The sequence below is a fragment of the Argentina silus genome, assembly GCF_951799395.1.
Source record: "Argentina silus genome assembly, chromosome: Y".
NCBI classification, from domain to species: domain Eukaryota; kingdom Metazoa; phylum Chordata; class Actinopteri; order Argentiniformes; family Argentinidae; genus Argentina; species Argentina silus.
The window spans coordinates 1,382,501-1,390,000 of NC_139654.1; the positions used below are offsets into that span (position 1 = coordinate 1,382,501).

General features: G+C 47.4%; 1 protein-coding gene across 1 annotated transcript in view; it reads right to left on the reverse strand.

Moving 5' to 3' along the window:
• LOC310823706 (tripartite motif-containing protein 16-like) overlaps positions 1 to 7,500 on the reverse strand; it is a 31,445-nt gene that overhangs the window by 14,434 nt on the left and 9,511 nt on the right. Inside the window, exons 4-6 of the mRNA XM_083696560.1 lie at positions 5,073 to 5,130; positions 4,245 to 4,483; positions 3,803 to 3,872 (exon numbers count right to left, since the gene is read on the reverse strand). The gene's annotated coding sequence lies outside the window, so the exon portion shown is untranslated. The remainder of the gene's footprint in view (positions 1 to 3,802; positions 3,873 to 4,244; positions 4,484 to 5,072; positions 5,131 to 7,500) is intronic.

Genomic DNA, 7,500 nt, shown 5'->3' on the forward strand with positions numbered 1-7,500 from the left:
CGGACGGTGAAGCTGGCCGAGGCGTACCGCTCCTTGGGGAAGGTGGAGCGCCGGGTCCTGCCCATCGTGGAGAAGTGCCTGGAGGGCATGGTGGCCAAGGCGGTGGACCAGCGGTGGGTGAGTTAGCATATTAGCAGCGTTGGCCATTCCCATAGTAGCATGTTGGCATGTTACCATTCACTCTCTCATCCATCCCTTCTCCCTCCCTCCCTCCATATTAGCATCCTAAGCCCACTAGCACTAAAGGCTAACATGCTAACGCTAACCCTCCATCCCAGGACTCTCTCTATATATATATGCCTAATATGCTAATGCTAACATGTTACCGCTAACACGTTAATGCTAATATGCTCACGCTAATAGGTGAACGGTAATAGGTCAATGGCCAACATGTTAATGCTCACATGCATTTCCCCTATGACGGTTTACCTGTTACCGCTAACACGTTAGCCTAACATGCTAAAACGCTAACGCCTCCTGGACTCGGCCATCGTCATCGAGTCCTTCAAGCGAGGACTACAGCCACCATCACACAACCTCCACAACCTCCAGGACGGCTCCGACACGGCCCTCTCCACCCCCAAATCGGACTCCCTTTCTGGGGGAGAGCGAGGAGGAGGAGGACGGGGTACCGGGGGTGGAGAGAGAGGGGGTCACCCTGGAGGTCCCTTCCCTGGGGAAAGCCAAGAACAAGCTGTGGCTGTTTGGGAAGAAGCCCAAGGTGAGAGAGATGGGGCTAATGGGCGCTAATGCTAATGGAGATTTGGGTGGGGTGGTGCTAGCATGCTAGCGTGCTAAGACAGAGAGAGAGACACACACCGACTGGTAGGTTTTTCGATGGTCGTTGTCCTAACTGTGTGTGTGTGCGTGTGTGTGTGTGTGTGTGTGTTTGTCTCTCTCTGTGTGTGTGTGTGTATGTGTCTGTCTCTGTGTGTATGTGTCTGTCTCTGTGTGTATGTGTCTGTCTCTGTGTGTGTGTGTGTGTGTCTCTCTCTGTCTGTGTGTGTGTGTGTGTCTGTCTGTCTGTCTGTCTGTCTGTCTGTCTGTCTGTCTGTCTGTCTGTGTGTGTGTGTGTGTGTGTGTGTGTGTGTAGCCCCCGTCTCTGGAGGACTTCAGTCACCTCCCCCCTGAACAGAGGAGGAAGAGGCTTCAGCAGCGGTTGGACGAGCTGGGGAGAGAGTCACAGAAGGAGGTGGACCAGAGGTAACCGTGTTTTAACCGTGTTTGGACTGTAAACATGACCGTAAAATGATAAAAAAAATAACAAAAAAATAAAAAATCACTTGACTGCAACTTGACCACAACCTTAACCTGGGCGTCACTTGACCGTAATGTGACCATAAGTCGACTGTCACTTGACTGTAACGTGTCCGTCATGTAAATGTAACTTGATGATAATGTGACCGTCACTCGACCGTAATGCAACCGCAAACTCAACCACAAATGGGACCCCCTCTTCCCTCCCTCCCTCCCCCTTCCTTCCCCCTGAACAGAGGAGGACGAGCTGGGGAGAGAGTTACAGAAGAAGGTAACCGTGTTTTAACCGTGTTTTTCGACCGTAAATTGAGTCTTGACCGTAACTCGACCGTAAAGTGACCGTCACTTGACCGTCACTCGACTGCAAACGGGACCCAGAACCGTAACATGACCGTCAATTGACCCTAAATTGAATCTTGACCGTAACTCGACCGCAAACAGACCCCCCCCCTCTCTCTCTCTCCCCCCCTCAACATCTCTCTCTCCTTCCCTCCCTCCCTCCCCCCCCCCCCCCACCACAGGGACGCCCTCACCAAGATGACTAACTCTCTCCTCTCTCTCTCTCCCTCCTCCTGTCCCCCTCCTGGCTGGCTCTCGGAGGTGGAAGGGAAGCACGGTTCCCGTGGCGACAGGTGACCCAGCGACGCCCCACCCCCTGCCCCGCCCCTCACACACACACACACACACACACACACACACACACACACACACACACACACACTGTAGCGGCCTTCCAAAGTTTCTTAAAATCCAAATGAACGCCGTGGATCGAGTGAACAGGTGGTCCCTTTCAAACACACTTCCATCACTTTCTTTAGAAAAATATATCCATTTATTGCCACAAAAGATGAATCAAAATGACTTGATAATTCCAGCAATATTGTAAGGTAAACGAAAGTTAACTTAGGTATTCCACAGATGATCAAAAGCTAATACTCAAACCTTTTATTCTTTACAGAACCGCCCCTCATGACTGCCCAACAACCGCAGACCCAGGAGTCCTCCCCTGCGTTGCACAAGCACCTAAACACAACATATACCCCTGCACACAAACACACCCATACACTCCCAACCTGTGATGGACTGATCTCCATCACAGGGGGTGTTGGTGTTTTAGGGATACTGCTGTGAGGAATTGAGTCACAGGGACCTGACCTGTGTGTGACCTGACCCTCTTTACCACTGAATCACTGCACATATCAAATGGAGTCGTATTGAAGAAGAGACTATGAATATGTGTACCAGTGGAGGTGGACATCGGAGGACGGGATCAGTGGAACGCATGGAATGGAATGAGGAATGGTATCAAACACGTGTTGATTTCTTCAAGTCAATCTAGATGGATCAGATCAAGGAGGGAAGAGGCTGTGGTGGTATGACCCCTCCTCCCTCTCGATGCCATGATGCTAAACCAAGATGGCCGCCTTAGCCTTGACAAAATGGCTACAAAACTTCTCTCCCATATTCAAAGCTGGATAAACTCAGTAAAACATCATTTTACTGGCCTGCACTTGGCTGACACACACACCCATTAACCCTTTGAGGTATTCCAGAGCTTGTTTGACTCACATGTTTGCCCACTGTTTTAGCAATATACTGTCTTGACATATTGTAAAGTTAAAGTAACTCTTAGGTCAGGTGGGATTTGAACCATAATTAAAAAAAACTAGTTACATTTTAATGCATTATTGCACCAAGTGACAAGGATGTATTATGATTATGATGATTATGTAGTGCACCACACATGCTCTGAGGAAACATGTGTGCTTTCCACCACTGTTTACATTTTCCAGAAATGTGAATTGAAATAAGCCAAAGCTTTAATGTTTTGAAAGTGTTTAAATGTCCCACAGCAGTTCAATTATTCCACAAAAGATTGTTAGTAAGTTAGCCTGACAGATTCATAGGCTCATTTATCAGAGACAGGCTGTGTGTGTGTGTGTGTGTGTGTGTGTGTGTGTGTGTGTGTGTGTGTGTGTGTCTGTAGAGAAGAGAAGGAGGGGAGGGGGGGAGGGAGGGAGGGAGGGAGGGAGGGAGGGAGGGGGGGGGGAGGAGGAGAGGGAGGGGGGAGGAAAGGAGGAGAGGGAGGGGGGGGAAAGGAGGAGACAGAGGGAGAGGGGGGAGGGAGAGAGGGGGAGGAGTAAGGGGGAGGAGAGGGGGGAGGGAGGAGAGGAGGGAAGGAGGGAGGGGAGGAGAAAGAGAGAGACAAAGAGAGAGAGAGAGAGGGAAGGAGGGAGGGAGGGAGAGAAGGAGGAGAGGGAGGGGGGGGGGAAGAACGCTCCCTTACACACATACACACACACACACACACTGTGTGGCAACCTGATGAGGTGTGTGTGGGAGGGAGCTGAGAGGAATGTAGGGTGGAGCATTACTCTCACACACACATACATGCACACACACACACACACACACACACACACACACACACACACACACACACACACACACACCACTCCCCGACAGTTACAGAGACACAGAACAAGGAAGTTTTCACGCCCACAAGCACAAACACTTCTAGGAAAACAAAACTTACAGAACTTACATTTTTTCAAAACTTATCTCTGACACTCAGTCTGGTCGTGTGTGCAGCAAAATGGCAGAGAGCATGGACTCTATTAGAAAAAACAAAACATACAGTAAACCAACTGATTGACTCTTCACAGAGGAGTGTATTCAACACTCACACAGTCTGTCTGTCAGTCTTACAGCTCTGCTGGTTGGTCAATAGTGACCTGTGTAAAGACTGTTGACTAGTCTAGACACAGTCATTATTATCTATTGTTATCTAGGGCCTCATGTAGTTGAACCTACTAGATCACAGTCAGCTGGACAAAACCAGGTGGAGGCTTCCTTAACAGGCTGGTCACAAACAGTTGGCTAGCGTACTATTTTAGGGTTCCATCATTCTGTGACGCGACACAAAGGCATGTGAGTTCATCCTAATCATATTAGACGGTGAAAAACAATGAAAAACATCAACTTACGGTTGTGATCTGTCTCCCACCTCAGTGCTCAGCTCTGCTCTCTGTCTGGCTCCTCACTGATGCAGCTCTCCCCTGAATGAACTAGTTTGTACTTGTTCTGATGCCCCACCTACTTCTATAAATTTGTTTACTAATGACACCTCCTACTTCTGTGAGCTTATGTTCAGTTCATGCGTGTTCAGACACTCTCTTTCCTGATGAACCAGTTTGTCCAGAAACAATGACTCCCTTGTGTTGATCTGAGAACACAGACAGGTGTGGCTCTGTTAGCTTATGCCCCATTAGGCACCAAAACTTCCTTGTGTGTGTGTGTGTGTGTGTGTGTGTGTGTGTGTGTGTGTTTGGGTGTGTGTCCAAATAGAAAATATGTAATTCTGTAATTCTAGCCCCTCTCTCTCATATACAAACACTCCTATATATATATATATATATATACACACACACACACACACACAACGAGAGACACACACACACACATAAAGACAGACACACACACACACACACACACACACACACACACACACACACAGACAGACACACCCACGGACAGACAGACACACACACACAGAAAGAGAGACACACACACACACACACACAGAAAGAGAGGGGGACACACACACACAGAAAGAGAGAGAGACACACACACACACGAACACACACACACACACACACACAGACACATGGATTATGTGGCATGTAGCACGTAGCATATAGCACATAGCTTGAACGACGTAGCACGTAGCGTGTAGCATTAATGATGAAGAATGTTCCATGTATTGTGTAGCACATAGCATGTAGCACGTAGCATGTAGCGTTAGCGTCACTCACATGCTTCCTCTCGGCCTTGAGCTCCTGGGAGTATCTAGGACATCTCCTCGGCAACCACCTGTTATTAATATTATTATTGTTAATATTATTATTATTAGTAGAAGTAGTAGAACACATATTATTGTTATTGTTATTGTTGATGTGGCATAACGACTCTCACATTAGCCCTTTGACCTGATGCGCATACACACACACACACACACACACACACACACACACACACACACACACACACACACACACACACACACACACACACACGACCAAAGTCAATATTTAGTGAGTCAAGTGACAACATGTGTGTGTGAGTGTGTGTGTGTGTGTGTGGGTGTGGGTGCTCCTGAGACAGCGAGCAGGTGGAGAGAGAGAGGGAGACACACACACACACACACACACACACACACACACAGACACACACACACACACACACACTCCTCCTTCTCCTACTTCTTCTCCCCCTCTCCTCTCGCCCAAGTGACGATGATAGTATTTTCCCAAAAAAAAAACAGAACACTGACACCAACTTCTCTCTCTCCTCCTCTCTCCTCTCCCGTCTCTCCCTCTCCCTCTTTTCCCCCTCCTCCTCCTCCTCTCCCTCTTTTCCCCCTCCTCCTCCTCCTCTCCTCCTCCTCCTCCTCTCCATCTCCAGGACCAGTTCAACAACCTGGACAAAGACATACAGAAAATACTGACACTAACTTCTCCCTCCTATTCCTCCTCCTCTTCCTCTTCTTCCTCCTCCTCCTCCTCCTCCTCCTCTTCCTCTCCTCTGAAACAAAACTTTTTCCCCCAAAAAATATTGACAGCAACTTCTCTCTCCTCTCTCTCCCCCCCCTCCTCTTCCCCTTCTTCCCCCTCTCATCCTCAACCCTACTCCTCCTCCCCCCTCTTCCCCCCCCTCCTTCCCCTTCTCCTCCTCCCCCCTTCCTCCTCCTCCACACACACACACACACACACACACACACACACAGAGGAGGCGCGCACACACACACACACACACAGACAGAGAAAGAGACAGAGACACACACAGGAGAGGCTAAACAGCTGAGGCTCGGACACACACACCCCTCACACTCTTCACACACACACACACACACACACACACACACACACACACACACACACACACACACACACACACGGAGGAGACGCACACACACACACGGACAAAGACACACACACACACACAGAAATGAACTCTCTCTCCCTCTCTCCTCTCTCTCAGGAACCTGGTCAAGAAGTACTGTCCCAAGCATTCCAAAGAGGAGGAGCCCAAGTAAGCTACATGCTAATGCTAAGTGCTAAGGGTGTAGTGATATTTAATGGCCGTAGGCTACCTGCTAATGCTAAGTGCTAATTCTCCAATTGATATTCAATGGCCGTAGGCTACATGCTAATGCTAAGTGCTAAGGGTGAGTGATATTTAATGGCTGTAGGCTTCATGCTAATGGTAAGTGCTAAGGGTGAGTGATATTCAATGGCCGTAGGCTACATACTAATGCTAAGTGCTAAGGGTGGAGTGAAACTCAGTGGTCGTAGGCTACATGCTAATGTTGTAGTGATATTCAGTGGTGGTAGGCTACAGGCTAAGTGCTAATGTTGTCATGATATCCAATGGCATAGGCTAAATGCTAATGTTGCATTGATATCCAGTGGTGTAGGCTATGTGCTACATGCTAATGTTGCAGTGATATCCAGTGGCGTAGGCTACATGATACATGCTAATTCTGTAGTAATATCCAGTGGCGTAAGCTAAATGCTAATGCTACGGTGTCTGTGTGTCTGTGTGTGTGTGTGGGTTCACCTCCTGTCTGTCATTCTACACCATCCTCACCGAGATGAACGATTACACAGGACGGAGAGAGGAACATCTGTAACTATATATCTATAACTATATATCTATATCTATAACTATATATCTATGTCTATAACTATATATCTATAACTATATATCTATGTCTATAACTATATATCTATATCTATAACTATATATCTATGTCTATAACTATATATCTATATCTATAACTATATATCTACTGTACTGCCCTCCTTGCAAGGGGATGCAACTCGACAGTTCGCCCACTCCTCCCTGACAACAAGACTCTGAAGCCACCTCTTTTGTTCCAGGTTTAATGTCGTCAAAGAAGTGTGAAACTAAAACATACACAAATGGATAAATCAAGTTACTGTAAATAAACGAAGTCAGTGTTTTAGATTGAAATGCAACATATACAATGGTTGTTAACCCATAAAATCATGAATTGACTTATTTATAACTGGTGTTTGGCCAGATGGCGAACTTACATACATTCCTATGGCCGTTTGCAACAAACACACAAACTCAACAATCGAGTTGCCAAACTTCAAAATTACAACAAAGTTACGTTACACGACAAAATAAGAAACATCACATACCAACGATGCCTCT